Source organism: Equus przewalskii, chromosome 4 (genome assembly GCF_037783145.1).
Source record: "Equus przewalskii isolate Varuska chromosome 4, EquPr2, whole genome shotgun sequence".
Lineage (NCBI taxonomy): Eukaryota > Metazoa > Chordata > Mammalia > Perissodactyla > Equidae > Equus > Equus przewalskii.
The window spans coordinates 71,663,928-71,681,828 of NC_091834.1; the positions used below are offsets into that span (position 1 = coordinate 71,663,928).

The 17,901-nt window shown below is 35.2% G+C and overlaps 1 protein-coding gene across 40 annotated transcripts in view; it reads left to right on the forward strand.

Moving 5' to 3' along the window:
* The window catches only part of FOXP2 (forkhead box P2), a 510,571-nt gene that overhangs the window by 23,544 nt on the left and 469,126 nt on the right, over positions 1-17,901 (forward strand). For 12 of the 40 annotated variants that reach the window (XM_070616299.1, XM_070616321.1, XM_070616322.1 and 9 more), the window contains exon 2: positions 15,324-15,483. The exons of the other annotated variants lie outside the window; for them this stretch is intronic. The gene's annotated coding sequence lies outside the window, so the exon portion shown is untranslated. The remainder of the gene's footprint in view (positions 1-15,323; positions 15,484-17,901) is intronic. 40 annotated transcript variants of the gene reach the window in all.

Sequence of the window (17,901 nt, forward strand, 5' to 3'; positions counted from 1 at the left end):
ATTTGAAAAAGCTGTATGCTTTAAATGTTAACTTTTAATCATAAATGTAAGTCAACACATTCATTCACACTTTAGCTCTTCTCTTACAACTTGTTTATTTTTACTAAAAATGATTAAAGGAAAAAAATTCTCCAAAATACTGTGTTTTTTTTTAAACAAGGTGTATAGAATTTATTTGTTGCTAACTGATAAATATCTGTTAGAATATTTATAGTCTTAATTTTATCTGAATGGAAATCTCATATTTTAAGATAGAGATCTCTTTTATTTCCATGAGAGCTTTAAGAATTTAGGATTTGAGCATTTGCTGTGGCATATGGTGCATTTTCTGTCCTATTTTGTATACCAGCCCATTAAGAAGAGAAAGTGAAGTAAGTAATCTAAAAATAACTCTGCTGTTGGCCTAATTTAACAAAAAAAAAAAAAGAAGTCTTCTGTGCATAAGTAAAGTTCCACATTTTGTCTCCCCTGGTGGAAAATCTCTGAAGCATTTGCCACCTATTCACAGAACAACATCTTGTTTGGCATCATAATTGCAACTCGAGGGCTGTCTTGACTTTTTTGTAGTTATGTGTGCTATCTCTGGTCATAGTGCAAACCCCACCATCCAAAGAGACTGCCCTACTTGATTGCAGTTCACCCACCCCTCAAGTCACATGTGCTCAAACCTTTTTCCAAAACACATTCATTTTCACAAAAACTTACAATCTTGAATTTAAATTGGTGTTTAAAAAAAGCCAATAGGATAAAAAAATCCATATTAAAAATAATGACAGGGCCGGCCTGGTAGCGCAGTGGTTAAGTGCGCACCTTCGGCAGCCCGGGGTTCACTGGTTCAGATCCCGGGTGCAGACATGGCACCACTTGGCACGCCATGCTGTGGTAGGCGTCCCACATATAAAGTAGAGGAAGATGGGCATGGATGTTAGCTCAGGGCCAGTCTTCCTCAGCGAAAAGAGGATTGGCAGCAGTTAGCTCAGGGCTAATCTTCCTTAAAAAATAATAAATAAAATAAAAATAATCACGGAAAGTATAGTCATGTCTTTAAAAGTTCAGTTTTTTTTTCTTATCAGCTGCTCTTTAAATTGTCTTATCATAGGGCATCTTAAAAATAATAACAGCTTGTAAGATGAAACAAGTTTAATTAATTTCTCTTATTTTTACCTTTGGCGATTTTTGCCGTTTTGTTTTTATTATTTGCTGTTTTTGAATTAACGTTTTTATGCTTTTCAGCCTCTTCCTTTCTTGCTCATTGGAGTCTTGGTATGGAAACCAGAAGATAATGGTTCTTTTCCTAACTTCAAGATTTTAGGCATTTTGGACACTTGTATGATAATACATTCAGTTTCGATTAGAGTTGCAAAGTGCCTCAAGAATTTGAGCTTGGGACATCAACAGTGGAATGATTCGTTTCTTCCTGGTGGGGGAACTAACTGGCCCTGGTGTTTTCTTAAAGGCTTTTGTGCTTAAATTCAAAGGAATTTTTTTTCTTCCACGAGAGCTTTAAGAATTTAGGAGTGAGCATTTGCTGTGGCATATGGTGCATTTTAAATTTTAAAATACTTTTGAATCCTACATAGGCATTCATTCACTGATATGTTGGACTAGTAGGAGCTTAGAACACCCATAAAGGATATTTTAGCTCTTAAAAAGATAAGATACGGAGCAAATAGGAAAAAAACTTTGTTAAAGAATAATATGATTCAAAATTCAAGTATTAGAAGGATTAGAAGAAGAAGTAACAGCCCACGTAGGGAGCTCCTATGGTAGATTGTTACATTAACGGCCTGCAGTGGTGCCTTCCAGTATCCACACCCTCCCACAGTGACTCTGGCTTGTGTATGTGACTTACTTTGGCTAATGGGACACAAGCAAATGGAATGCAAGTCGAGTTTTGATAAGTGCTTGCACATTGGCGTTTGCCTTCTTGGAATGCTGCTGTCACCGTGTGAAGAATCCTAGTCTCACCTCCTTGAAGATGAAAGACCGCATGGATAGATGTAGCCTGTTCAAGGCTCAGCAGGCTCAAGTGAGCTCTGCCCTCAGCCAACCTACCAGGTGAATGCAGCTGCATGAGTGAGCTCATGCCAGGTCAGTAGAACCACACTGCTAACTCACAGAATTGTGAGAAATAATAAATTGCTGTTTTAAGCCAGTAAGTTTGGGGGTTGTTCGTTATGCAGCAATTGATAAAAGATACAGGAACTTATTCAGATACATGATGTAGTGTAGAAAGTCAGAACAATGAAAGATGTCTACCAAGATGCAGGACATAGAGACGTATAGTTAATTAAGCTCCTTATTTGGCTCTGAGTTTCCTGATAATGAAAGTGGAATGTAGTTAGTTATACAGTGTTCATTTTGAAGACGAAGGAAGAAGAGCATCCTTCAGGAGAGGGAATGCCATTCTTTGGACTAAATTCTAAGAGAAATTTCTCATGTCAGGCCTTACATGGGAGTAATGAGTGAGAAAGGGCGTTATATCTCGACCACATTCTGGCAGCAGATCTTCTGAAGGGTCTCTTATGTTTATTTCTGTAAAGCCCAAAGATACATCATCAAAGTATGACTCTGTGAGCTTGAATATGAGGGACTAAGACATATAGTACTCTTCTTTATTTCATTATTACACAGTTATCTATTTGACTTTATTTCCACAACTTTTCTTAAAACCTTTGAAAGAATAACCCCAAATTTATGTTTTTAATCCCTAATTTCTCTCTTGTGCTGCAGATGAATGCTTCCAACAGTGTATCGTGCATTTCTTCCTGGATACTCTTTCTTCTTTGAGTTTCTTGATTGGAATATAAGAGAGTGCTTTATTTCAAGAAAAAAATTGTGTTATTTCCAGCTCCTCATTGCCTTATAGTTATTGATGTTCAGCTCCCAGAATGAACCTGATAGTGATGGTTGGTGGACTTGAGAGTCTGTCTGCCTGAAAATATTGAAGTTATATCATTCTAAAGTTTTGACTTGTATTAGAGAATCAGAGATCGAAAATAGTCACAAAATAGAAAGTCTGAAATCATGAAAGATGAGCTGAAATAAAGAAAAGTCAATAAAGTTCTCTGCTTTAAGCAACTGAAAATTTATAAACCTTGTGTGTAACAGAAAAAAACATAACTTATGCAGTTGTTTTCTTTTGAATCATTGAATACTAACTGTCAATTTAACTTCCAAAATTCACCTCAGTCAGTCAACTTTTCCCCATCTTCAGTACCACCATTAGAGTCTAAGACACTCTCTCCTCTTGCCTGGCTAATGAAATAGTCTACCAAAATATATATTAACTGTACATATTTCTGGTGTGTGGCTTTTCATATTTTATCTCCTCTTTTCCCTGCTGTTCAAGTGCCCACCAGAGTGCAGGCACATGGTAGTTGCTTAATATATATTTGTTGAATGAATGAATGAGTTCTTCATGGACCCTTTTACACCTCTATGGTAGGTTCTCCAACATAGCAGCTATTACAATAAAAGTGAGAAAAGTGATAAAACACTTATTTTCATATCATCCCTCCGGTTACAGTATCTCCTTGTTCCCTTAGGGAAATGACCCAAAGTCTATTGGTTACATATTTTGGAATTACGAATTTGAAAATAGACATTGTGGCTCATATAAAGCCTTGATATTGTGAGAAGCTAACAAATAACATCATTGGAGCAAATCCAGATGCCATTTGCAGAGTTAGTGTTACCGCACTGGGGGAGGGAATTTTTCTGTGGATTGGCTTAATCCCCTGGGTGCATAAAGTCCTTTGGAGAGTCATCCAGGACCAGGCCAAGGACTCTGCTGGGGAATCAGAGTGGCAGAAGAGCAGTTGCAAGGAAGAAACTGCCATCCTTTCTGACTTAAAATGACTTTCTTTACTTTTAGCCCTTTTCTGGACTTGCTTTTTACTGGCCATAATAAAGACAAGTCATAAAAAAAATAGTAAATGAAATACAGCAGTGACAATGGAGGAGGAAGGTTAAGAAGATTAAAATGTTATTGAAATTAGAAATCGAATTAAAAAATTGAAAATATTTCAGACATTCAAAGTGATAGCTATAACGACATTTAAAATGCTGGCTATACATGAGAACAATAGGGGGAAATAAAAAAGACTAGGACTACAATTCCAGAAATAAGTGTAAGAGTTTAAGGAATAAAAATGTAACACTTAAAAAATAGAAGCTGAATGTTAGATAAGGAAATATAAAACTAAGCAAAAATAATAGTAAAGTATATGAGATTAAAATTTTAAAATGCATGGGGTAATTATGTTTAAGAATTAAGGTGAAAGAAGTGTGGTTAGAGATAATGTGAGGAAGTTTGGAGATGTTGTCTCCACAGGAGAATCATCTTCTCCTAAAGCTTTGGGCCTTTCATCTCCCCTTCCTCAAGGGTATTCATGCCTTCCACATTCTACGTACTGTCAGTCTCAAGTCCCAGTAAGATGATCCTTTGGGAAATACCTGTGGAAGCTGGGACAATCCTCCTATTTTTTTTTATATTATGTGTACTTAGAGTAGATCTCAGTAGCTGTAAGAAGAGTCTGCATCCAGAGAACTCGTCCCCTAAGCCTGGCAGGTGAAGATAATTTTATCATCTCAAGGGAAAATTTTTACTTTGGTTTAACAAATGTAAATTCTACTTTGGGGCAAATCACTGTATCTAGTCGTCCCTTGGTATCTGTGTGAGATTGGTTCCAGGACCCCCTGCGGGTGCCAAAATCCAGGGATGTTCAAGTCCCTCGTGTAAAATGGCGCAATATTTGCATATAACGTACGCACATCCTCCTCTATACTTTAAATCATCTCTAGATTACTTATAATACCTAATACAATGTAAATGCTATATTAATAGTTATTATACTGCATTGTTTTGGGGATAATGACAAGAAAAAAAGTCTATGTGTGTTCAGTACAGATCCAACTGTGGTAGGCCTTTCAATCCACAGTTGGTTGAATCTGAGAGTGTGGAATCTGTGGACGTGGAAGGCCAACTGTATTCCCTTGTTTATTGTCATAGAATTGTAATAATGAGTGCTGTATGAATGTTTACGATATATTGTATATGTATTACTTTATTTGATCTTTATGGCCACCTTGTGAGACAAGTACTGTCATTATTCCCATGGAGAGAGATCTTAAACATCTAGTACTTTAAACTTTTAGAGTTGGCAAATCTGAGGCCTTGTTGTTACGATATTTTAACCAGTATTCATTAGTCAAGCTGAGATTAAAACCTGATCTTTTGTTTTCCAGTATAGTTCTCTTTCTACCATAGCCTGTTACCATATTTCCACTTACTCTTTCTTGGGTTCACAGTGGTTGAGTGTTTTGTAACATTTATGAATAAGAGTGGCAAAAAGGAATGTGAAATTTTAATAGAAACTGTGCTCTCATTCCAGATTATGAATGAATTAATAGAGAATTTATGCTACTCCTACTGTCCTTATGCATAATTTCTTATTCTGTGTGAAATTTGTCATCATTAAAGCATGATTTTCAAAATGGGAAAAATTAATGGTTTTCAAAATGGCTGAAGATAGAAAGTGTATGTGATAAAGCTAAGAATAGACAGGTATAGTAAATGACTGGTTATATATCAGTCTAGAATTTTTTTGACTACTCCTTTCTTTACCTAGGCAGAATCAAGCTTTGAAGAGATCTTGACAAGCACAAAAGTTAACATTATTTCACTACACCAGAAGTACCGTTACAGAGGTTTGCACAGGATGCTAGAGAAGACAGAGAAGGGACAGCTACCTCAGAGTGGGTGAGTGAGGAGAGGAGAGGAGAGGCTTCCCAGAGGAGAACCTTGAATTGTTACAGGCAGTTTGATACACCTACAAAGGTTGGAGATGAAGGTGTTTCTGGCTCTTTAAAGCAGTGATTCTCAAAGTGGTTGGCCACTTTCTGGTGTGCAAGGAGAGTCCATTTTAGAGTTAAGTTAACCTCAAATGATAAGTCCATTCTTTCATTCTGAGTGAAGAAAATGTATATAGGTTTTTACTTTTGTGAACAATTAAGGGCTACTTATTAATAACCTAAGTTAGATATTAAGTCTCACAATAATACAGCATTCATTACCAAAATTCAGCTCACTATTAGCGTCTACTGAGAATTACAATATTCTGTCGGAAGTCAGAATGCGACAAATACTTGGTAAATTGTAGAGCTCCAACTGGTCGTGCTCGAAAAACAGGTGGCTGGAATTACCAACATTTTCTCACAGAATGTTTTGTTATCAGTATATCAGCTAGGCTGTCTTAAATTGGTCATGGTGTTTAAATGCTGCTCTTTTGCTTATGAATTATAAATGATTACTTTAGAGTCATCATTATAAGTTTTTTTCAGGATTGTATTCTTAAAGTATTTGGTAATTCATATTTGTATCAATAGTATTTTTGGCTCTTGCATGTCTTATAGTTGGTTAATTATGAGTCAGAAATCAACCATGAATCATCTTCGCCAGAGCTTTTCAAATATTGGCATGAATTAGAATCACCCAGAGAGAGCTTGTTATAAAACAGATTCGTGGGCTCCACTCCCAGTAATTCTACTTCAGTAGGTCTGTGTGGGGCCAGATAATTAACATATCTAACAAGCTTCCAGGTGATGATGCTGATCTTCCAGCCATACTTTGAATTGAATATGTCTGTATCATTCTTGCTAAAGCAGATGTGTAGAAAACCCATGAAAACATTCCTGTAAGATGGCATCTCATATCATTAGTTGTTCTCTACTGGAAGGTAAGCATATATAAGATGGGACAAGTAGGTGGATGGCCAGTAGAGTCTCAGAGTATTTTGGCCAATTTCAGTAACTCACTTAAAAAAAAGATTGGGAGCCTCTCATTTCATTCAAGCAAATTCAGGTTGATCAGTGTGGCTCAAACATCACATGCTAGGAGAACATAGGGGATAAATGTGGCTAGAGGAATTTACTGGATAGTCTAGGGTTTTGTATACCATGCTCAATAATTTGCATTTGTCCTAAAGACAGTAGTAAACTATCAAAGCATTTGAAACTAGGGGATGGCATGATCAAAGTTATGAAACCAAGAGTATTACAAGAAGGGAAGCAGAGACATCAGTTTTGAAGCTGCAACAATAATCCTGGTGAAAAAGAATGAAGGACTAAATAAGCAGTGATGAGACTAATAAACAGATCTGAGAGAGAGACAGGAGGTGATAATAATAGCACCTAACAGTTATGGTCCACTCCCTATGGACCAATCACTTTTCTAAGCCACTTATACATATGAATTAATTTAATTCTTACACCTTATGAGGAAAGTATTAGTTTTATTTCCGTTTTACAGATGAGGAAACTAAGTCAGAGAGAGGCTAGGTTACTTGTCAAAGGCCATACAGCTGGTTAGGGCAGAGCAAGAATTTAGACTCTAGCGGTTTGGCTTAGAGCCCAAACTCAAACTCTGTAGTAAATTTGATGGAATTGGGTGGTCATTTGGATGATAGATATGAGAGAGAGAGAGGAGTGTAGGATGAAAGCAGATTTCCAGCCATTTCTAGTGTAGGCACTGATATAGGAGAGTTAGGAAGTGAAGCATACTTGGAGTGTGATGAAGTGGAGAAGTGTTGGGGAAGGGAGAGGATAGGTTGAATTTTGGACATTTTGAGTTTGAGAAGTCTGTAGGATATCCAAGTGTATAGTGGGCAGTGACTATATGGATCTTGACTGTAAAAATCTAATGCAAACTCACGCAAACATGGTGGCTATGTTGGCATGCAGAGGGTGTTGTGAAATGGATAAACCATATCTGTAGTACTGTATTCAGTTTTGAATGTCACATTTTAACTGAAATTAAAGTTTATCTGGAGGTAACCATGGTTTCAAAGATTGGGCAACAATATCATAAGAAGGTTGGGATGAGGAACCGGGTTATTTAATGAACAGTTAAGGGGACTTGGGAAGGTTTGATAGTGTACAATGTTTTAAAGAATAGCTATGTAAAGCAGGAAATTTATTTTATGTAGCCTCAGTAGTCAGAATACGACCAAATCGATACTGGTCATTCAGATATACTTATGCTGAGAGTAAAAACATGTCCAAAACGGGAAATGATTACCTTCTGAGGTAGTGCCTGTGTAAGGAAATATTTTTTTAAATTTATATTGTTTTATTTTGTAACAGCATAATTAAGATATAATTTGCATACTACACATTGAAAGTGTTTAACTCAGTGGTTTTTTTGCATCCGTCACAGAGTGTTGCAACCATCACCATAATCAATGTAGAACATCTTGAAATATTGACTAGAGTGCCATCCAGCAGGGGTATTGTGGAGGCCATTCCTGCTCTGCATGGATTATTGAGCCCATCAGAACGTGATAGCTTTGTAATGAAATGTTTTAGGTTATTTTATAGTTTGTTTATAAATTATTAATTTTTTGGTATTAAAAGATCTATTCTGAGTTTTTCTTCACAAAACTTGAAATCAAAGTAAATCATTATTTCTCTTGGCATAAGGTACATAAGCCATTGTCATCTAAGATGATAGTTGCTGGAAATTTGTAAGGATTTTCTTTAAATATTGATCCGCCTCTCATGACTGCTTTAGTTGTTTTAACAGAATGCAGTTTTTCATTGTGGAAATTATTTACCATATCAGTGATTTCAAATAAAGATGGAGTTTTTAATTCCACTTAGAGCAAAATGTCAAAATAAAGTGTAGTTTCTCATTACTGGGTTTACAATCTTTGTATCTACTTTTTTCCTTGGCCACTGGGAGTTTTGTTACCAGCAATGAAATACAGCCTTCATGTTGTACTGTGTAGGATAGATACTGTAAATTTCTGGTCTTGCTTTTCCATTGATCTGGGTTGCCATATGGGAATCTTATTCAGCTGATCTTTATTTCCTGAGTCAGAAATTCTGTTTTACCCATCTTTGGGGCTTTCAGCAGCTATTCTCAGTGGGCCGTCAGGTATTGCACATGAAAGAGAAGGTTCAAAGGCATAGAAAGAAGGTTCAGGGCTGAAATGTTTACACTGCATTTTAAAAAATTTTTACAAACATTTTCTAAGCTGATGGATCAGCATGAAAGCTTAGTAGATCTAAGACTTTTTATATCCTATAGGATAGGTAACATTTGAATACACATAATTTTTAGGGAGTGGTGTGGTATTCATCAGTAATAAATTTGATGCAGAAATGACTCTTTTGTATATGATTTTTCCAGTAAGCATAATTAACAACATTGTAGTTAATTTTGTAGGTTTCTTGTTTTTTTTTTCCCCACTGGCTTATTTACCGGTTCTTATTCTACTTTGTTTTGCAGCTGGTAATTAGTATTGAACTGAGGTAAAGTACAGTTTACAATAAGAAATTAACAAGTCACTAGAAATTTTATAACAAACAAGTATTTCTTAGCTTTTGCCACATTTTGTGTGGTCAACTATGTATATTACATACTAATAAAATTTTTTTAAAAATGTAATGAAAGTATCAATATGGAAAAGCCAACTGTTATAAGATTATCACTTATATTATAAAATATATTTTAATTAGAAGATCTTTTATCATCATAAATTGATTTATAGTGTGGTATTTGCTAATGCTTGTGTGAACATAATTTGGTTCTCAGTGATGAGTTACATATTGCACATTTGTGCATTATAAATGTTAGATGGACAACTTTGCTATTTCTCTCAGCTTTGTGTACAAACAGGCTATTCAGTGTGGAATATAAAAGTTTGGTAAAGATCTTGTGTTTATTCTTGAATACACAAATGTTTGTAGAACATTTGTAAAAGCATTGCAAAGTAAGTATTTGAGTTTTCTACCATACACAGAGTTTTCTTATTAAACAGATTTTTGACATTATGTTAAGCTACAACAGAATCCATGCTTCTGGGAAGTTTACATACATTGAAAGACTTTTGACAAGATGAAATTGGTCTTCTGTATGGAATTATGGGAGAATTTACAAAATGAGCATACATGTTTAGCAGCTGACATAGAAAAATATTTTTGACTTGATTTTCCTTTTTTGGGTCAGCCTTTCTTCCGCTTTTATCCCTTCTTGTATATGTGTGTTTGCCTGTAAAATTTGCATAATGTAAACATATCTTCTAACCATAGTCAAAGAGGTTATTTGGAGATACATTATTTGGCCCTAGAAAGTAAGTAGGTTTATGAGGAAAAAATTGGGGATTGCATAACACAGTCTAGCTTCCCTCAGTCATGTTACAAACTAGTTTTGCTGCTTGATAAACCTAGGGTCGTTTTCGTGTTAAACGCTATCCACGCCAAGCTCCAGATTTGAAAGTGATAATGTAACAACTAACATGTTAAAAGCAGTTGACTTTTATTCTAATCATGAAGATCAAATGACAATGGCTTTGTTAAAACCATTCTATAGTTTAGTTTTACAACCCAAATTCTTTTTTAGGGGTGGATGCTCAGTGTTCCTGGACTTTCTTGTAATATCTGGAGATTTTTTGGTGATTTGGTTGAACTTGTGTGTTTCCTTTTCTAAGTTCCCAAAGGACTCTGATTTTAGTCTGTATTATAACATAACACTATCTATTGTTAGCGATCTCCTTTCCAGTAGACTTTGAGATCTTTGTGGTCAGGGGCTATCTTTTATCTGTCTTTGTCCAAGGCCAAGGGGGTACATTAAGAGGCAGTGAGCTAGGAGTATGGTTGGCCTGTTAGACAGCTTCAAAATAGGGTACATTTTCTTCTTTTCTTCTTTTCTTCTTCCTCCTTCTCCTCCTCTTCTCCTTCTTTTTCCTCTTCTTATTCGTCTTCTTCCCTCTCTCTCTCCTTTTCCTTCTTTCTTCTTCCTCTTCATCATTATCATTACCATCTTTATCTTGTATGTTGAGTATGTGCAAAAAACTGTCATAATTGCTACAATTTATGATTACTTTCATCCTCACCACAAGTCTATGAGGCGTATATTTTATGGATGAGAAAACAAGGATATAAACATTAAAATAACTCTCCCAGTGATGTATAGCTAATAAGTAGTGGAATCAGAACTCAAAACCAGGTCTAGTCTCTGATTCTCTGACCACCACTGACTTCAATCATGAAATCAAAGACTCAGCCTTCAGTTTGTGGATTTCTGTCACTAAACATGCATGATCCAGTATTTAATTTTTTTTAGCCATCTGTCACATTGTCTTATATCTCTGACTAAATAAAAGTTTGAATAAATGAGTGGATGAATGAACGGTTTTCATATTTGCATATTATTATATAGCCCACTGATGTAGTCCAAGATCTTTTATTCATTCAGTATTTTAAAAAGTAAGAAATAGTTGGTTTTTCCTAGTCCATTGCAGAATGAATAGCAAGTTAACCATTAGACAATATTATTCCATTTTCTTAAATAACTGCAAGTAGAGTGTGAATCTTCTCTTCTGGACTTGGGTTGCAGTTCATGTGTGTTATATTAATCTAAAATGTGAACCCACAGTGCGAGCAAAGGAGCCAGGACTTCTAGTCCTAGAAGTTTTCAGGAGAGGGAATAATAACTGATAATGGTGTAGAATTCAAAGATCTTGAAAATCCCTTGACAACCTAATCCTCCAGAAATCTTCTCTGTGTTATCTGATGTGGCTGTAGACTACAAAGCTTCACCATAGTTTGGATCCCTGGTGTTCAGTGAATCAGGATTCTTGCCCTTACTCCCCACTAGCCTGTATGTCTACACAAACAAAGCCCAACCACTTTTTAATTTTAGAGCAGGATATCCAGTAGAGGGATTCTCTGTCTTGGTGTCAGATTGGTAACATGCCAACTTGGGCACATGCCCATCACACTGTTATCCTTATTTCACAAAACACTCATTTATATGTACTATGAAAGTTGTACATATCAAACAAAAGACATCTGATTTTAGTGAAGAATGATACCTTTCTTTAGTGAGATTAATATGAAGAAATAACAGCTCACTTGAATTTCATATAGATTCCTTTAAAAACCTACTTCATGCAAGGAGGGCACTGTGCTAGGACTTTGGGGGATTTAAAGATGAAGAGGACATAGCATTGCTCTTAAGGAGCTTAAAATATAGTGGGAGAGATATATGTGTAAACAGCTAAGTATAATGCAAGACCAAATGAATGAAGTGCTAAATAGATAACCAGTAGCCTATGGGAATGGTGTAAATTTGAACTTCAGAAAAAAAATTATGGAGGAGATGTCACTTGAACCAGAGTTTTGAGTAATCTATACATGCCTGATAGGTTTATTTATGTACATATTCAAACATATAATAGCACACATTCTCAGTATGAGTTTTTGTGTGTGTGTGTATGTATATGGTCTGTACAGATGTGTATGTGTGTGTGTGTGTGAATGTGTAGTCACAGTGAGATTAGTATGTACTCCTCTTAAATACTTTTGTTTTCATGAAATATGAAAATAAAGAAGGATTTATAAAATATCTCTCCCTCAATGTTATTGGAATATTATTTTGACTTAGGTGTTGGCTTTAGCAACTAAAACTGTTGATAGTCATTATTAAATAAATAGTATAGTAACCTGTACAGTTCTTACAGTGACACATGGACGTATGCTAAGGTGAAATAATTGATAGATTTTTAGAATAACCTGGTTGCAAAGGGACATATATAATTTTGCAGTGAAAGCTCCTAAGTTAAGCCTTTGGCAGCTATATAGTATTCAGACAGTAATTGGCTTAGCACACATAAGCCTGGATGAGTAGGAAGCTGTGTGGAGGAAGACATAATGCGCCATATATTCCTACCCATGTCTTCTTGAAAGGATTAAACCAAAATAACCCTCTGGTTTACTCTTATAAGTAGGTCTTTTAGATGCTTCCAATTCCTTCTCCCCAAATCTCTTTACTTTTTTGTTGACGGTCATGTGAGTTATCTATTGTGGCATAACAAATTAGTGCAAACTTAGTGGCTTAGGACAACACATTTACTATCTCACAGTATCTTTAGGTCAGGGATCTAGGCATGGCTTACCTGGGTACTCTGCTTCAGGTTTGCTCGTAAGCTGCAATCAAGCTGTCATTCAGGGCTGAAGTCTCATCTGAAGGTTCAACTGGGAAATGGTCCACTTCCAATTTCATAGGTGTTTTGGCAGGATCCAGTTCCTTGTGGGTTGGTGGACTGAGGGCCTCAGTTCCTTGCTGGCTGTTGACTGGAGGCTGCCCTCAGTTTCTCACCGTGTAGATCTCTCCATCTGAGAGCCTGCTTTGTCAAGGTCATTAAGGGAGAGAGTAATAGAGAGAGTGTGCTAGCCAATGGGAATTAGTCTTATGAAACATAATCATGGTAGTGGCATCCAGTCACATTTGCTGTATCCACTTGGTTAAAAGCAAGTCACAGGTCTTTCCAACACTTAAGGGGAAGGGGTTATATAAGGGTGTAAATACCAGGAGGTGGAGATCATTGGGAGGCCACCTTAGAATCCATTTACTACAATGCCTGAAATTTCTTCTGGGTGGGACAGACCTATTTTATAATGATACATGAAAGATGCAGAATTCAGAAGGTGAGACTCATGAACAGTCAGTTTTACTTGTCAGTGAACAATTGCGTATGACATCAGAGCTTTTCCTTTTTTAATATCCAGGGAATATAAAGAGATTAGAAAGGCATTGGATTGATGAAATAGAAAGAAGTGGTTGCCAACAAGGTACAACATGCAAAGAAAAGAATAACAGGTTTATGGATTTTACCTAAAATATTCCTTGCTTTCTTCAAATGCGGAGAGATCAGTGGAGATTGTGCTCAGAGATGTTCTGTCATGTGACTATTTGTAATTATAAGTTTATTGTGGTTAAAAAAATTTAAAATCATGATTTCTCCTACCTTTCCTTTCCTCTTTCCCCTTTCCAGTGTTTTCCTTATGATGTATCAAAGTACCTGCATATGTTTGTAGTCAGCACTAGAAAATAAAAATAAAAGGAATAGGGAAATAAAATGAATATATTTCTTGTTAAATATCTTAGGAGTTACAAAATAGTAGTATAAAATTTATAGCTAGTTTTGGCAATGAAAACTGACAGGTGCATGACATAGTTATCTGCATATGTTGGAATATTAGGGACAGGTCAAGGGCCAATGATTAAATTGATTTGAATGATGATCAGAGAACTGCATGTGGTAAACATTCTCATGTGTTGTTTTGCTCCTTAATGCTCTTTAAAGCTTAAGGATATTCCAACAGTCATTGCTGTTTTACCGTCAGAGGCAGTAAAAGACCTCGGTTTTAATGTGCAGCTAAACCTAAGGAATTTTTCTCCAACTCCTAATCGATGCATTTCTACCACATTAATTAGCATAATCATCTGTGGTTGATCGTGGCCCAATATTACCCTGAAGAGAATAAAATATAGTAATCAAGAGCAGGGAATTCAACTTAAGGTCACCACGTCTTATCTGAATATAAACTGCCATTAAATAGATCCTTGTAAAGCTCCTTTCTTCCCCTAAAATGGCTCACCTGTTGTTTGTGAAGCAGATTCTTAGACTTGGCCTTATATTTTCACTGTAAATATTTTGTTATTAAATTTCTTTTAAAGATTTTATTTTCTATTTAGTTCTGAAAGTTTCTTTTTACCCTCAAATTACTCACTAGTCTAGGATCAAAACACTCCAAAAATTGAACTTTAAAACATTTCTTGGCTAAATATATTTAGTCTCTTATCTGAATGGTCCTGAACATGTCCATTTTAGTGTTGTTTGACCTAGATTTTAAAAAAGCCCCAGGGATTCAAGGAGCATGACTATGTAAATCTTTTTGTGTAACACTTCATACAATTAGGCATTCAGTAAATGCTTTCTGATGATAAAAACCCAGTTAAAAGTCCTCTGGGGAAATCCAGAATTTTTAAACAACCAAATATAGAATCATAATATTTTAAAGGCTCTCTAGTATTCTGAAATGACTTTCTTCTTCATAGCAGCTTTAGCCTTATGTCCCTTTTCATCCTCTCCATTTCTTATTAGGACATAAAAAAACACTCTTTGTGCTTTTGTCTGAAATACCTTAGATCTCTGGCTGCCAGAACCATTTCCTCTTGACTTAGTTTTGTTGGAGATATCACATCTTCCACTGTCATTTGTCCTTTCTGTTCAGGAGGATGGGGAGGAAGTTGAGTACACGGTGTGTTAGAATTATAGAGCAAGAAGTTACCTTAGGAATATTATAGTCCAGCATTGTTAATTGAGCCTTACAGAAATAAGTGACTTCTCAGAGTTTCCCAGATATTTAGTGGAAAATCCCAGACTAAAATTCAGAGTTTTGAACTGCAAGCACTGTATTTTTATTGTTAGTGAACCAGGATAATATTTTTATCTTGCATGTGTTGCTTGCAGATTATTGAGAACTGGAGACACAGTTGATAACTTGTTTGTGCATCTTTACCGTAATCACACACATTGTTTACTGGATATTGAAGAGATACTGCAAGTACTCAGTATGTTAGCCACTGGACGACTTTGAGTCAATGCCATATGGTAGACCTTAGTTTGACTGGTAAGTAACTTGATACTAAAAGAATGTATTTTTATAAAATTGTAGTAAAATTGCATTTTTACTACTCATATGTATTTTTGGAATATTTCACATGAAGTATCCTTTAATTTGATGGTGTCTAACGGCAAGTCATACCATCTTGCTTTTTCTGTGAAAACTACCATCTCTCTTTTACTACTGATTAATACTACAATATAGGCTGAACTTCATAATTTAACCCTAACTGTATTTTGCTTTGTGCTGTTCTGTAATTGCTTTATATTCCTTCACTTTTCTGTCATTAACTAGAATTTAAGCCTTGCCAAGGCAAGAACAGTCTTATTCTTCTCTAGTATTCTACATAGTAATTATCTGACTTCTAGGCATTACATGTTAGGCATTTAATAAAAACTTAAAATTTTTAGTTTTAGTTTTAATGTATATTTTTTGGATATCATTAAAATGTAGTAAAAGAAAACCTACTATTTTTTTTGAGGGGAAAAAAAAACTTTGTTCAAACTTTTAGAAAATTTCTCTCTAGAACACACCAAAGACTTGCTATTAAAAATTCCACGCACACCACCAAATTCCACACACTTAAGTGTGAATTTAATTGGATCCCATCAATGTGTTATTTTGTACACATGCCTAATAATGTTACTTTTGCTCAGTATTTTGTAGATTTTCTTTTCTATTTTTAAGGAAACAATTAAGAAAAAGAAGTTGCTGAGTAAACCATTACTAGTGTTTTATTACCACAAAATAAAACAAAATTTCTAATTGTTATAACTGCATATTATTAATATAAAAAAGTAACTTAGAAAATTTTAAATTTCTGCCATTCTGGGATTTTTATTTTAACATATTTTGTGTGTTGATTTTTAGTGTGTGAAGTAGGTATTTGTGTAAATCACATGCTATAGAAGTAAAATACAAAAATATTTTCATAAATCATGTCCTGCAGAAAAAAATACAGAGACATCAGAGTATATATTTGAGGAAACTGGGAATTCATTTTTTTTCTGGCGAGAAATTTAGGCTACCATTGACTTTGATTTTCATTTAATTTTTTAAAAGGAAATGTTGGCCTTGTTATGCTAGATCATTATAAGCTTTATTTCTACTACATTTTATCATAATGCACACTGAGTATAAATAAACTCTGGTATGCTAAACCTAATAGCAATTAAACTGGAAGTGTTTGTATTTCATCACTGTGAACTTCGCAGAAATGTTTCCATGACAACCTCCATGCTAGTTAAGACAACCAGAGGTGATCAACAGTTTACGTATTTTTTCTCTTGTAAGAATGGAATTTGTGTTGACAGTTTTGGCCTTTAATGGCACTTTTGTTCTGTGTGAAAGTATTTGTTTACCAGATCATATGTTGTTAACTGTCAGGCTGAGGTAGAGTGACTGCTTTTGATAAAAGGGTGCATTAGAATTTCTAGTCTGTGAAGCTCTTATTCTCTAATTATCCCCATCAATATAGAAGAGCCCATTTACTTCAGTACTCTACAAATTACATTTATTAAGACCAAGTAGTATGCTGAGCAAAATTGGGAAGATATTGATTTTGTTTGACCAACTAAAAATGGAAATTCCTTTTAACTTGACTTCTTAGTGAATGCCCCCGTCCCCCGAAAAACATGTGTGCACACACCCATTTTGAAAACAACATCTAAGAGACGTCTTTGGAAAAGGTTATTGGGGCAGTATTAGTGATTTTTCTTACCTCATTTTCCTAGAATATAATAGCTACATCAGTAGGGTCCACTACCTAAGGTGTGCAAAAAGAGAAAAAATAATTCTGCAGTTTCAAACAAGAATTGCCAAGCTGATCATGGAACTAAGGATGTTTCCCTGATTACTCTTAAATAGACCCACACTAAAAACTTGTCTTCTTTGAGATTCTTGAAATCAGCATTCATATACACATTCTTACTTATGTCTATAAAGAGAACTGAAATTGTGAAAATTCTCCATAGTTGTGTGAGTTGCTCAGGAGAGGAAAGGTACCATTCGTTCAAGGATGTTGTACTTGTCCTTTTCCTTAACTATCCCTGTGGGCACTTGTCAGCATTGTCTAATACCTGCAGGATGGGACTAGGTGGAAAAGGCATACTAAATATTTTTGTGATTTATGTATGGAAAATATACTTATTACTTTCTAAAATAAAGCTTGACAGTTTTCGTAGATTGTATGACTATGTAGATGTCAGGCTTTATGATAGGTTTTCTCAGAAAAGGAAAGGAAATATTTTCATTTTCATCAGCTTTGTTAAACTAGTATTAAATAATAACTTGCCATGACCAAGAATTATTCTTACTTTCCTTCAAATTACCTATTGAAATGTATTAATTTTCCAAATTTTTTTTCCTTCCGTCTTTGTCCTGATATCATCATCCCCTCAGTTGCATAAGCCAGAAGGTTGGAAA